This window comes from Cottoperca gobio, chromosome 2 (genome assembly GCF_900634415.1).
Source record: "Cottoperca gobio chromosome 2, fCotGob3.1, whole genome shotgun sequence".
NCBI lineage: Eukaryota > Metazoa > Chordata > Actinopteri > Perciformes > Bovichtidae > Cottoperca > Cottoperca gobio.
This window is the reverse complement of record NC_041356.1, coordinates 3,736,130-3,750,609: the sequence shown is the minus strand read 5'-3', so window position 1 is coordinate 3,750,609 and position 14,480 is coordinate 3,736,130. Positions and strand designations below refer to the sequence as shown.

The following is a 14,480-nucleotide window of genomic DNA, read 5'->3' as shown; positions in this document are numbered from 1 at the left end:
GTTAAATATGCACTTCCATTACGTCATAAACAAATCCCATACCTATCAGCTGTGCGCTCGAGATCAGAATGAAGACTTAACCTCTTCAAAAATGGGCGAGTCACTCCCTAGCTTCCTATGTTTGTACTTTTTCAAAAAAGAAATCACATGCTTTATATTGTAATATTTAAATCTAATGAGATACAGCCAACAGCAGTAGGAAACTTTAAGGCGAGAGACAGGAATAAATACAAACATGGCTTCCAACACAAGCTCAGCTCAAAACAAACCGTTAGAACACTCCAATAGAAAACAATGCAACGCTAGCTCGCATTCAGTTAGGACACGGGGTCAAGGACATAATGTCTCAAAGCTGTAGTATCATGTCATTTCTATATCTATATGCATCTTGACTCAATTACAAGTAAGTCTATCAATTCATACATTTTCTACTGTAGACATGAAAAAAGAAAAGCCTTCAACAACCTCCTTCTCCTTGAATGGAATGTGAAGGCAGCACAGACGAGAGAAAGGAACTGACATGAAGCACTGGGATGCACCTTGCACCGCATTTTCTCTTCAATTTAGTAATTCCCTTTGATGAACCCAGGAGACTTAAATGCATGCAAGTGTGACACAGCCTCTGCTTCATTAAACAGCGAGATTGAAGCAGTGAAGCTCGGAGGCAACAATAACTTTTATTCGACGTTTCTGTTTTCAGTTCTCAATCTCCTTCTTTCCAGCAGAGAAAGCTCTGACCTCTGTGTCTACCTATTATGAAAGGCCTTTTAAAGCAGAAATTGGCTACATCCTTGATTGAGCAGCGCTTTGACAAACGGACAGGAAGCTGAGGTCAGTGTAGCATACCGTACCTGACACAGCTGGCTCTCGTCCAAGCCAATATGGGCTCTCTCATACCATCCCTGGAAGAAAAAAAGACAGAGCCAGGTCAGGTAAACTGATATGAGAAAGAAAGAAAGAAAGGATATTGGAAAAGGAAAAGAGATTAGATGATGCGGGAGGTATGTGTGGCTTCAAGGCTGTGGTCAACCTAAAAAAAAACGCTATTTTAATTTTCAAATAAACATGTTTCACTGAGGCTAAAACGTCATTGTGATTCTGTAAAAAGCATTTCTTTAACATGAATAAATAAATGTAAGTCAGTTGAAAGTTGAACCCATTCCGTCAGAGAATTAAAAAATAGATAAGCGTCGTACGTTTTCTAGTAGCAGATATGCCTTCCTTCATACAAACTGCATGAAGGCTCGACTCAAATGTATCTTGACACAAACCACGAGGGAACTTTAAAGTGTAATCAGCCCCCGGCTCATTAGTATGCTGCAGCCACTGCCGCTATCTAACTATGGCAACAAACAGACAGAGAAGGTGGAGGGATCTATCGATGTATGCTCTTTTATGAGAACTTATCATTCAAGACCCACTCACGGCCAGAAAAGGTCAAATGAAATTCTCTCACATCAAATTGAGTTTTGCACTTGATTAATAAGCTTCCGTGGCAGATGCTGCCGCGCCGAAACACACGTGACCAAACTCAAAACATTCCCAGGTTTTCATTTTCCTTCAGGGTGGCATTGATAAAACAAGACTAATTATTTTTCAAAATAAAATGTTTCAATTACACAATGAACGTGCCCGCACTACATGTCTATACTCGGAGAGCATTGTGAGCAGGATGTCTTGCTGTCTGGTGAGAACACTCGTCTGTGAGATTTCAGACTCACGAGTCATCGTCATCGCATTGTGGCATTGTTAGCAGAACATGTGCACTACTCCTTCCATTCAGTGCAAATGACTCAGAGCACTAAACAGCGGACACATTTCACTTAGAGTTCAGACACCAGACTCCATAGTGAACAGGGAGCAACTAAGGTTTTTATTATCACATTTAATTCATTAATAAACCATTAATTAATTCTGTTCTTTGAAATGTAGGGCTGTGCGATACATCGACATTATATTGATACCCTGTAATGCTAGATGGACCTTTTCCTGGCTTTAAAGGCTGCATTACAGCAAAGTGATGTCATCTTCTGAATGTACCAGCCTGTTGTAGGTCTTCTGTTATTTGTCTTTACCCACTTAGTCATTATATTCACATTACTGATGATTATTTAACAATATTTTCAGTGTGTAAATATTTTGTTGAAGCACCAATAGTCAACTCTACAACATCGTCGCAATATCGATATATATTTGATTTTCTCCATATGGCCCAGCACTAATAACAATAAAAATGGTCATCAAAACCATCATCAAAAAAGCAACATCCAAATTCCTCGTTTGTCCGACCAACAGTCTGCCACCTCAAAGATATTTTACGTACGATCATATAGAACAAATGGTCATATTTGAGAAGAAAATATTTGCCATTTTGGCTTGAAAAATGACAGAAACTGAAACAAGACACTGAAACTTCATGTCTTGCTTCGTACGACCCGAAGATATTCAGTTGAGAATGATATGAAGCAGGCAGAAGCAACAAATCCTCACATTGGAAGGGGAATGTGAAGAGGAAACAACCTCAAAAGATGATAAGATAATCATGACAGTTGCGCCTTGAGATTGCTTTTAGCTTTGAGAGGCGCTTTATAAATACAATTTATTATTATTTGTATTGATTTTGTGTTGATTCATCAATAATCAAAGATGCAGTTTCTGAGATTAATCAATCGAGAAGCCTAAAAACCACGGATGGAAAGAGAAAGAGAAATAAAAGTATAGACCGTGATGGTGTGTCAATCACAGGAAGGTCCGCGTCAAGGTCAGGATGGAGCCTCGTCACGGCTCCCGCTAACAGCAAAAGAGCAGTGCGAGCTGGGTAATTGGCAAGGGCTTCCTGTCCTCCGACTTGAGTGGCGTGTCTCGGCCGTGGCGTGAAGTCAGTTACCTGTTTGGAGCTTAGCTACACCGAGCTGTCAGCTCAGCTCCGGAGTAATCGCAGCCCTCCATTAACAAGCCACTCACGCACCAAAATGTCTCTCGGAGAGGGAGAACAAAAAAAACACAACCACACACGCGTGTAATACACACTCACGAGCCCACACGCAGCCACTCGGAGGAGGCAGCTGATGAGCAATCACCTTGCAAATTGGCTTACTATACAGATGCAGAGAAACACTTATTGGTGCATCACACACATGTCTTCGTGGCCCTCTCACAGTGCTGCCTTATAGAAGCTAACTCACACATTTCATCTCATTGTGGAAGCATGGCCGCTGCTCGCCATTAACATCTTTCTGACGCCGGGAAAGAAGGTGCCATTTGGAAGCATTACGCCTCCCCTGTCGTCGCACTAATCGGCATTATATGAATTATTGCTCTCATTACAGAAAATAACAATTGGTCTTAATTATTCAACAACGAGAAATAATAAAAGGAAAGCAAATGCACCTTTAGTCGAGTTGCCAACAGTCGTTAGACTTTGTATCTTTCTCCCTGGGAGCAAAAAAAGGCTCCAAAGCTGTGCTGTGGAAACTCTTTCTAAGATGAGTGATGAGCTTGTTTCTCGGCCTGAATATACTCCTTGTGTTGTTTGTCTGCGAGAGCTCACTGCGGAAATTACCATAAGAGCCCAATAAAGATGATTGCAAAAAACAATTTCTCCCCGAGTTATAATTTCTAGCGTGTAATTGTTATTGTTTGTGCGTGCCATTAAAGCGGTGATAGGGAGGGTAATGTCGCCGAAGTTCCATTTCAAGTCATGGTTTGGTCCAAGATTGAAGTTAAGCATTAAAACCTTATTTATCTGGATACTTGATCATCATGAACATATAACTTGTTACTAAAACAAGTCGGTAAACGTTGGTGTCTGTATCGTGCTGTATATTGGTGATGGAGATATTTTAGAATGGATGTTATTGTTTATTAAGCTATAAATGGCCTGGCTCCTCCTACTCTGCTTATCTTTGCAAATGTTCCTAATGTGTCCCATAAACGCCTTCTCTTTTTATGCCCCTATAATGTGCAACTCAATGTGTGTAACAGGAAGTTTAAGACTTCATTTGGATCAAAGTTATTGCCTTACTTTTCAAGCTTTAATCATTGTTTTTTACAATATTTTATCCCTGCTGCTTTTGTTTTATTGATGTTTTTTTCTGGAAAAAAAGGTTTTGATCATTTCAAGTCTTATATTATGTGTTGTTTTTGTTCTGTGAAGCACTTTTGTATGAAAGGTGCAATATAAATAAAGTTGAGTTGAATAAACAGAATGTTGTTGTGTTGATGTCCCTTTAAAGTGAGGTGATTTAAACTAAATGTTTAGCAGGTGTAATGTTTATCACCACCTTAGTTTAGCATGTTAGCAAACATTCGCTAATTAGAACAAAGTACAGCTGAGAAACTGAACTCTGACTTTACACCTGCTGCTTTTATATTTATTAATTACTTGCAAAGCCCCGAGAGGCCTCATCCCAAGTTATTTATCAGACCTCTTATTTCCCTACGTCCCGCAGCCTGAGGTCCTCAGACGTGGCGCTCTTGGTCGTTCCGAGGTCGCGGTACACACACAGCGGTGATGGAGCGTCTGCAGTCGGGGCTCCCGGACTCTGGAACAAAGTGCCTGAAGAGAGCAGGGCGGACAACTCTGATCGGTCTTTTAAATCACTTTTAATTGATGTTTTATGACATGTGTTTGTTTCACTGTCCGTGTTTAATTACGTGTTTAGTTTCTGGCTTCTTCCCTTTGTTTTTTTAAATGCTTTAATTGTAAAGCACTTTGTAAGGTGCCGTATAAATTAAGTATTATTATGTAAGCCTGTTTCAATTTCTTGTTTCAAAAGGATAGAAGAATGTGTAATGTATACTTGTACTATTAAATTCAAACATAAATGACATCAGGGTATCATAATCCCATGTCGGCGGGGCCAAACTCATTATAGTAGACTTTTCTTTGAGAGAAAAGGGCTTTAGCTGAATCCACAAATCCGCCAGTACTGCAGGGTTCCTCCGACCTTTCAGAACGAGTTGCCAATCAAATTTCAGTCCGTCTTAACGCAGACACGGTGATTACAGTGGACATGATTGAGAGCTATAAACCGCTGCCCTTCAAAAGAAAATGAAGTAACAAAAGAGTAATTATGTTTTAGGAGACATCAGTCCCACATAATAGAGAAAATACAGTAATAATTTCATTGGGATTTTCATGGATTACAGTTTCTCTCTATTAATGATCTAATGGCTAACGGACACGTCAACACTGGCATTCATCCGCCTCGACTTCCTTTTGAAAGTCCAACAATCCTGATTGCTGATCATTGCTGCTAACCGAGGGGGGGGGGGGGGGGGGGGGGGGATGTCACAATCAAAGCGTGTCTCTGTGTGGTCTGAAAGCTTGAAACAGATACCGTCAGATCCTGAGATACCCGCCGGGCCCAATGAGATAATTAACTTTCAGCTTGAAGGCGTCCTGATGACTTCCTGTCAGCTGTTAGCATTATTTGACAAAGTCTCCGGCGACAGACACGGAAATGACGTTTTAGATTTCTTTTTTACAACCGTTTTGCAGGTGATTCACGCACTGCAGACATCCTGAGCCTAAAATCAACACACACACGCACACGCACACGCACACGCACACGCACGCAGCGGGACACGAAATGCAAGGTCACATTTCACTCTCCTGCTCTCTGGATTCTGTTCACATTTAAATTCCAACACATATCCTGAACACATTGGTCTTTGTTGTCAAACCAAAGAACTGCTCTGCGGCTTCAAAGAACTGCAGCTTTACACAAACACCTGCTTTTTCTCTACGCACAACATCTCTGTTTGCTTTGCCACAAACAGAACAACACTGATCAATACTACTAGCTTACAAGTAGTACATGTAGTATTACTGCTATTGCTACTGCCAGTAGCAGACTCACAATCTTGTCCTACTGCTGACAGTTGATTTATTTCTTTATCTACCGAGAGGACGGGTGTGTGCGCGGTGAAAGTGACGTAGCCTTGTATTTTGGAGGCGGAGTGTGTCAGGGTACTTCATAGATGTTTGTTGTCTAGAGGACAGAATTTTCTCTGGAAAAAAAACTTCTCTTGCAATTAACACACCAAACATGGATCAATACATAGAGTTATACGTGTAATTGTAAGTTTTTGAATTGATATGGGTTTCAGGTCTGTGCAATATGTTTGAGTGGACCTGAGAAGCTCTTTAAGCAGGCAATCAACAGGCAACAAATTAAACAGATTTGCATGTGCCGTCAGCATGCTAAGAGGCCGTTTTCGTACATAACCATGGGCTTATTGGTTGACCTTTTCGATTCACACAGCGTTATTAGAGCCCTAATAAAGAGTCCCATTAGAATCCGAGATCCTGTCAATTAAGTCCTTCAACACAAAGATGTAGTTCTCTCTAAAACTCTCATGGAAGGGAAAAGCGCAGCTGTTATTGCAGGACGATTGTCTTACAGAGAAAGAGCTCGACCTTTCTGCTGTAGAGGGTTTTAGAAACTTCTGACTGACACTATACATTCTTTCTCGATGTCTAGTCCGAGTAGTGTCAATTAGTGAGTCGTGTTAAGATGTTAAAAACAGTCCTGTGCTGGAGGCCAGTGGGAATGTAAGCTCGGAGGAACATTCTTCTCTCCTTCTCCTTATATTCCCGAGAGAGATTTACATCCATCCACACTGCTCACAAAACTCACATCCTATACATCTTATATCCAGTAAAGACATCTCTCTTTATTCTTTGCATAGCTGATGATGCATAGCAAATCAAGAAAAGGAACTTCCCGGCTGTATTTGCTCGTGCCTCAGTGCTGAGGGAGCAGCTGCACTCAGGAGGGAGAAATAGGTCATATCTCCATGATGGCCTCTATAACCTTTCAGTTCATCATGATCATGTTTAATGAGCGAGACACTCTCCAGGCAATCTGCAGCACGGAAGTGCGTTATGTTTATTGGGCTGCGTACATTTCCTTTCACTAATATGTTCCCGTCTACGACACCTTGATTTGAGTTATAATTCTACCTGGGGCTGTTCAAAGCAATTTTTGAAGGCTGGGTGCAGCTGTGAGATGCATCTTTTCCTCAGATTTTGTCAAAGCGAGATCAGCGGAGTCTGACATATTGCATGCGACACATGAATGAGCAAACAAATGATGTCCCTCCTTCAAACCTGGGCTGATGAGTATTAATTATGAAAATACTACGTGGTAATAAAGTAGTGAAGCGCTCCCTCAAGTTTCAGAAAAGTCAAACAGATAAATTAGAACTAATGAATTTCTGATGTGATGCGTCTTATAAACACCAACACATGTGTCAGCAAAAACACATTCATCACCTGAAGCATCGCCATCCAACAGTCTCACACACCAGTAATTGGACAAATCCCCTCATTTTATTTGTATAATTTATCCACTGAACCCCAAAATCTGCAGATTGGGTTTGAAAGTCATGTTTTCTTTATTTTTTTATCTTCAAAATGACATCAGCCATCATAGCCAGAAACTGTATAAACAGAAGTTAACCTGGGATTTTCAAATTTCCTACGGTCACTGAATGAATCGTGTGCCAAGAACGCTTCCGTTAGGAAAAATAACCAAATCTAAGCTTAAAATAGTGATATTTTATCAAAATAACTTTATTCTACATGGATTTTGTTTGTTGCATTTACTAGATTTAAAAAATAAAATCAATTCTGCTCAGCGAAACTGGGAAGCCATGAACGACTCGGCCGAGACAAACAACAGCAATGCAGTGAAACGTTCACTGAACTGCAGGTTCTGAACAGAGCAGAGGTTGTACAGATGTACACAGTTCAATATGTATATCATGTGAAGCCCATTTGTTTCCCTAAATATTGGTTACACTTGTGGGAACTTTGAAAACAGTGGCCTCATTTTTCACTGCAATATATACTGTAAGTCCTGCACCTCAATGGAAACAGCACAATCATTGTGCAGCTTATACAGTTATAATGCCATATGGACGCCATAGTTTTCTTCATTGTGCTGTTTCTATAGAGGAGCAGGACTCAGTGAGTAAACAGGAGAATAAAACACTCTGAAACTGCTCGGGGTTAAACAGATCATACCATTCTTGGGAATGTTAAGGTTGAGGGACTCTGTAAGCTCAACAGAAATAGTAACTTGCTTTATATTGTGACAAATAGATGCAGCACCTCGTTTTCATCTTTCATTTAATTTGTGGTTTGCAAGCACATGCTGGATCTCAACTGAACTACCATAACGAACACATGAACAAATAATGAATCCAAGTGCTAAGTGTATGTATAGCGTACATTAGCTTGTAACATTACAAATGCACAAAGCTTTCAGGGCGAGTGCAAAGAAAATAAATGATATGGAGACTGCTGCGGCAGACTGTTAAGAGGACTATCGAGCGATAGAGCTACAGGTAAAAAGGATTACTCTCTGCTCTTTGGTGTTGTTATAGCTCTGCAGCCTCAGCCTGCAGTACTCATTGTCATTGACTTTTCATTGAAGCTCCCCCCCTTCCCCACCTCTTTGCCCCTGTCAAAGAAGAGGAGAGACAAGCCCTTGATGAGTGCACCTTTGATCTCTCTCAGACACCTCTGCTCCTCCTCCTCTCTTTCTCCCATCATCCTCCCTGTCCTCTCTGCTGGGGAGCTGTCAGACTTCTGAAGGCAGGGCCTGTCCGCTCTGCTCCCTCATCCTACACGACCGTGTCTCTGGGCTCTTTCATCATGCCGAGTGCTTCAAGGAAGCGGCTGGAGTCCCAGAAGGACCCCGTCGCCACCCAAAGTCTAGCATCCGCCAAGCTCAATCAGAGCTGGCTTTTTATTTCAGTAAAAGCGCAGCCATTAATGAGAATTGAGGGCTCATTCCTCACTGTTAACAGCTAATTGTTGCAATCACTCCACTGAAGGCCCAGCAGCGCATGTATGAGTGCTAAGCACAACAAGGGGCCATGCGCGATCCTGCAGCCTTGATCAGGTGCACGCATTAAAAGTAACAAATAGGTTTACACATCATTTCTCTTCTTCTCTGTTTATTTATGAAACTGGCTGAAATGGCCAATCAATTCAGGCCCAGAGGGAAGCGTTTCAATCATAGTTCAGCCTTTTGATTTAACCTGATTATTTACACCATGTGCTAGACTCCATGTTTATCATGACTCCACGTATCTCAAAGCAATATTTCACTTTACAAGTTGGACTTGTAGCTCCCGCTGTGGGGTTTGCGTGTCATCTCTCCAGCCCGGCATTTGTTATCTTCCCGTGAAGAGAAACAGTGACTGGCCCATGCTTCAACGACGCAATGAGCCGAACCCTTGTGCTTTACATATTCAATTAAAATCGTAGTCTTGTAGCCAGTAATAGTGATGAATATGCAGGGCGTTAATTTCTTTGTGTCACAGTCTCAAAAGACCGAGACATTGGAGGTTGACAAAGCGTGGCAGTTGATTGGATCCCTCGTTGCCGCAGGGTAAACTGGCGGAGGTTAATGTTGCAAGCAAGGACGATGTGTTCTGAATGAGACGTTTCTAAGTGTCGGTGGAAGTGGTGCACTGTGCATCGCGGACACGGCTCACAGAGAAAGACGCTTTACGTTACAGTTTGGAAAAGCATTCACAAAGAGAAAGTGCCGTGTGCAGCACCACCAGTGGGCCTCATTCAGGAACATTTCTGTATTCTGATACTAAACCTCTTACTGTTTTCCTTGAGGTTTGCTCATACCAGTGTCCCACCTCTCTCTACTGCACAGCCTTGATATAAATGACTCATTTGAACTTGTTAAAAGCCACCTGTGTAGGAGGACGTACAGGTTCATGAGATGTGATGCTTCGTGTCATCAACCTGCCTGTACCTCTCTGTTTGCAGGTTGCAAAGTTTCATTTAAGAAAATGTTCCCAGAGTAAAAAAAAGACGAATTTCACATCATGGAGCTTCAAAGTTGTGCTGCAGATGAAAACATTACAGTTGTAGAAGTGTCAGTCGTCATATTAGAAAACCAGAACATATTAGTCAGTGCAGAGCTGTGACGAGGCCTGTGAGGAATAACTGTTCAATATTTCAAAGATGATATGTCTTGCGATAAGAAATAACAAATATTAAAGTGTGCATGTTAGCTTTACACTTCCTATGTCCCCTGATTGTCTTTAACCAGAACCAGAATTGAACATTTTAAATGCAACAGTCCCTATATACACTATTTTATATATATCTCACTGGAAACAATCTTAAATAACTCAAATAAATGATATTCCTGAGTGAAGGTTAGAAAGCAGTCAAATTCAAATCGTGATTCACATAAAATGCATGTTTGGTGCTCCAGTAAGTTTCAAGGGCAGCTTGTAGTTTAAAGACGTAATGTGCAGAGGTCCAAAGATACCATCAGGTTTGTAAAATCCAGTCTGTCAGGTGACATGATCTCAAATATGTTTAATTTGTTCAACGCGCACAAAGAACCCTCCATTAACGTACAATTAGCCGTCGTTATTAGCGTCTGAATGCATCCTCTGAACAGTGACTTACACCTTGCATAACAAAAGGGATGGTTGCCTTAGGAACCTCTCACTCTACATGAAAGGGATTTGTTCACTCCTCCTCCGAAGTTATCGCTCTTCTTTCGTCAAAGCCATTATGAGTTCTGAGGAATCGATGGTTTCAAATATGTGTAAATAACTAAAGTTGTGAGCAACTAACAAACACAGATGAGCTTCCCCAGTGTGGCGATAGATAAGAGTGCGGACCTGTTGTTGTATAAGTAAACTTGTGCTGGGTATGAGCACATCTTTTGTCTACAGAAGCTGAATCAACACTTGCGAGGACTCTTTGCACAGAGAGTACCGTCAGCCTGTGAAAAGACACCTTTTCTCCTTTGGACTAACACTGGGAGTGAAAGTGAAAGCAACCACGGGATGAAGATGGAGTCTATTGATTCAAAGTGGGATACTCACAAGGTGAGGTTTACCAATTTAGTGATTCAAGCACTTTGTAGAGTCGTACATGACTCAGACACATTTCCAGAGAAACGCAAGAACAATCCGACAGTCTTTATAGAGGTTACTGATGTAATAAAATCTTAAATCGGACTTTTAACATTTTCTTTTTGCCTTTGGGCATCGTCATCTCACTCTCTGATGATCCTACTGTATGAGACCACAGTCAGGTGTTATACTTGCTGCTTCATAAAAAAGGTAGAATTCTGCATATTTAGCCTTAATGTGGCTTGTACTTGAATTCGTCTTCTTTATAGGTCTTCTTCAAAAGGTCGACACATTATTAGAGCCATGAATTGAATAGAAATAAACAGCTTTAGCAGGGAAAGACCGTCAAGGGTTGCTTAATAAAGGACTTTGAACTAATCATGTTGTCACCAAACTCAATGTGCAGCCACAATTAAAAAAGCAGTGCTTTTATGAATTGACACTTCAAGACAGTTTTTCCTCCCCTTCATTCTTGACTACTTTGACTGCACTGCAAGTATAACCAAGCTTATCTCCCAATTTTTCTCAATCCTCAGTCTCCCTCTCCGTCTCTCACAGCGTACAGTGTAAATCGATGATAGTGACAGAGCGTGGGAGGCAGAGGCTGCCAGCGCAGTGTCGTGCAGAGTCGCTGATCTCACCTCCACTGTACCTTCCACTGGGAGCGCTGCCAAAGTGTAACTTTTTACCGCTGATTCAGCCTGCACTCAGCCTGGAAACCATGGTGACGTGCAACGCCTGATGCCTCCAAGTGTCATTAACAGGCATGGACGAGTGTTGGTCGTGGCGGGGCAGTGCCACATGCTTTTGCCGTCACACACACGGCTGTACTCAGGGGAGAGACAGGAGGTAAAGACAGAGAGACATAGAGGAGGAAGACAGAAGAGATGAAAGCAGCTTTTATTTTTTATTTTTAAAGGAGGAAGAAGTGCAAGGGCATACCAGGAGCAAAACGCCAGAGAAACAGAGAGTAACAAGGTGAGAGTGAGAGAAAGAGTGGGAAGCAGAAGGAGAGCGAGTAAAGTCAGGCTGACTCATTCCCCGAGGATCATCTGAAAATGCTCTTTCGTCTACTGTTCTCTGTTTGCAGAGTCCACAATAACAGCGTGTCCAAAAGACACTCCATCCTCCGCAGAAGAAACAAACAACAGATTCATAAAGAACTGCCTCTTTTCAGTTGAGGTACAGTCTCGGACAGTCTCTGAAGAAGCTTTAAGACAAACACTGACGGCAGGCTAAGAATTTCTAAAGCAGTTGCTACCGACTCTACTGTACAGCGCTGCACATCACAAAGCCCAACTTTCATGTTACAGGATTAGGAGGGATCAGTTTTCTGGATCAATAGGATTATAGCTGTCGTTAACCCCTCTGAGATGAAAGAATCGCAACCTACAGAGGAAACAAGGGGTTGTACAAATAAAGAAGTCTGTTGCAGCGTGGAAGGAGGACTGCTCTGCCAGTACTTAGCACACCAAAAACAAACAGTTATTCTAAGCAGGAATAATCTGTACTTGGAAGCAGACAAAAACCAAACTGCCCACGGCACAACGTTCACAAAAGCACGCTAGAAAAGAAAGATCTTATTGTTCGAAGGGACCAAATGGAAAAATCACTCACTGTAATTGGCCTGCCTTTCTTCTATATGTAGCCTACCTCTAGAGAGGAAGAGGAACTTGTTTGAATATGTGCACAGAGAGCCGTGTCTTCTGAACTCGCACAATAATTGACTACATTGCAGGGCACATACACCAGTCAATACCTGCCATCAAATCCACTTTGAGCTGCTTTCAGCCCATTGCATCCACTGTGGATGTTTAAAACGTGCAGCTTGCAGGTAAATCAAAGAGCAGTGTGCACTCCGCAACAACCTCTATTTGTTGTAAGTGAATGCAGAAGAAGAAAGCCAGTGGCTATTATTTATTATAAAGGATGTCACAATAATAGAGACTTTGGTACCAAAGTATCGGTGCTTGTTTTCGTACAGTGCCGAAGGTGCAGTAGCTACTGGGGGACTCGGGACCAACATCTCTATTTATTATTATGAGATGCTTCTTGTTTCAGCACGTTGACTTGAGTGTGTATTTTCGCTGTGTGTGTGTGTGTGTGTGTGTGTGTGTGTGTGTGTGTGTGTGTGTGTGTGTGTGTGTGTGTGTGTGTGTGTGTGTGTGTGTGTGTGTACACTGAAAGTATCAAAAATGTTCTGCATGTGTAAGCTTTTCTCAAACTAATGGAGAAACAGAACTTTTGCCCAGGTGTGCAAGTATTTGATTTGCGCACGTGTGTGTGTGTGTGTGTGTGTGTGTGTGTGTGTGTGTGTGTGTGTGTGTGTGTGTGTGTGTGAGAGTCTGACTCGCTGCGCACTGCTCCCACATCAGCCCCTTCACTCTCAGCAGCACCACCAGATGGATCCTAGCGAAACAGCCAGGGAGAAAATTAAGAACAACAGCTGTCAAATCAGTCAGCGAAGCGAGCAGGAGAAAAAGAGGAAGGAGGAAGAGGAGCAAAGAAGAAATCCCTGTGAATTCACAGTCACACCTCGCTCAGGTAAAGCCGGTCTGACATTCAGCGAACAGCTTATTAAGAAATTTCATGGGAGTTGTGAAGTGATTATCCTGAACCTGTCAGCTGCAAACAGCATGTCAGAAAGCCACCCAGGCATTTCCCCCTCCAGGTGGTTGATGCGTTGCTGCAATGAAAACTATACATGTGTTCATGAGACTGATGGCTGATGAGGGAGCGGGAGTGGGGGGTGGTGTGCAGATGGAGGCCAAATAATACACACACATATCCAACATTACGCAAAACGAGCACACAAGAACGAGTGCACTCGAGTGTGAATGATTCCCTTCTTTCTCCTTATGTCTCTCCGTCTGTAAACTGATTTGATGCGTACAGAGCAGCTAATAAGGGGTGTGAATGAGTCAAAATGTGTCATCCTGTCTCCTCCCCCCTTTTTACCGTCACTCTGAGCTGTTTGATCGTCACAAATCATCTATGATGTGTTTTAATCTACGTTCATAAAGGAAGGCAAAGCAGGGGTTTTTGTAGAGCACCTTTCAAAACACAAACTGTTTTACAGACAGTGAACCATGCGTCAGTAGTGGGTGTCACACGATGTTCGGACATACGCCGATAACACTACCTCTAATGTTGTTTTCTTTTTTTTCACAGAAGTAAAACCAGTTTAGTTCATTTTTGCGTATTAGGGCCAACATTCTTAAAATAAAAAACTGTAAAAGCGTGTTGTCAGTACTCAGTCGGACGAGAGACGCTAGAATTATAAAGTGAAAGTGTCTGCTCCATAAAGCAGCAGCAGCAGAGTAACAGGAGTCCAATTTCACTGATCACAGGATGAGAGGGAAGTTTACCAACAAGAGGATTTGATATCGAAGCGAAAAGATGAAGCTCCTATTTGGCAACATTTCCGATTTAACTCCAAAGCTAATACGAAACCTGATAATGTTAAAGACGTAATCTGCAGATGGCAGCATCTGGAGGCAACACCTCTACATGTACACACACCTTCAAGCTCACGCAACAATAAATCCACACGGCGTAGCTAGGAG

General features: G+C 42.0%; 1 protein-coding gene across 2 annotated transcripts in view; it reads right to left on the bottom strand.

The window, feature by feature from the left end:
• LOC115021828 (beta-1,3-galactosyltransferase 1) overlaps nucleotides 1–14,480 on the bottom strand; it is an 87,092-nt gene that overhangs the window by 46,802 nt on the left and 25,810 nt on the right. The window contains exon 2 of one of the 2 annotated variants that reach the window (XM_029452540.1): nucleotides 852–902. The exons of the other annotated variant lie outside the window; for it this stretch is intronic. The gene's annotated coding sequence lies outside the window, so the exon portion shown is untranslated. The remainder of the gene's footprint in view (nucleotides 1–851; nucleotides 903–14,480) is intronic. 2 annotated transcript variants of the gene reach the window in all.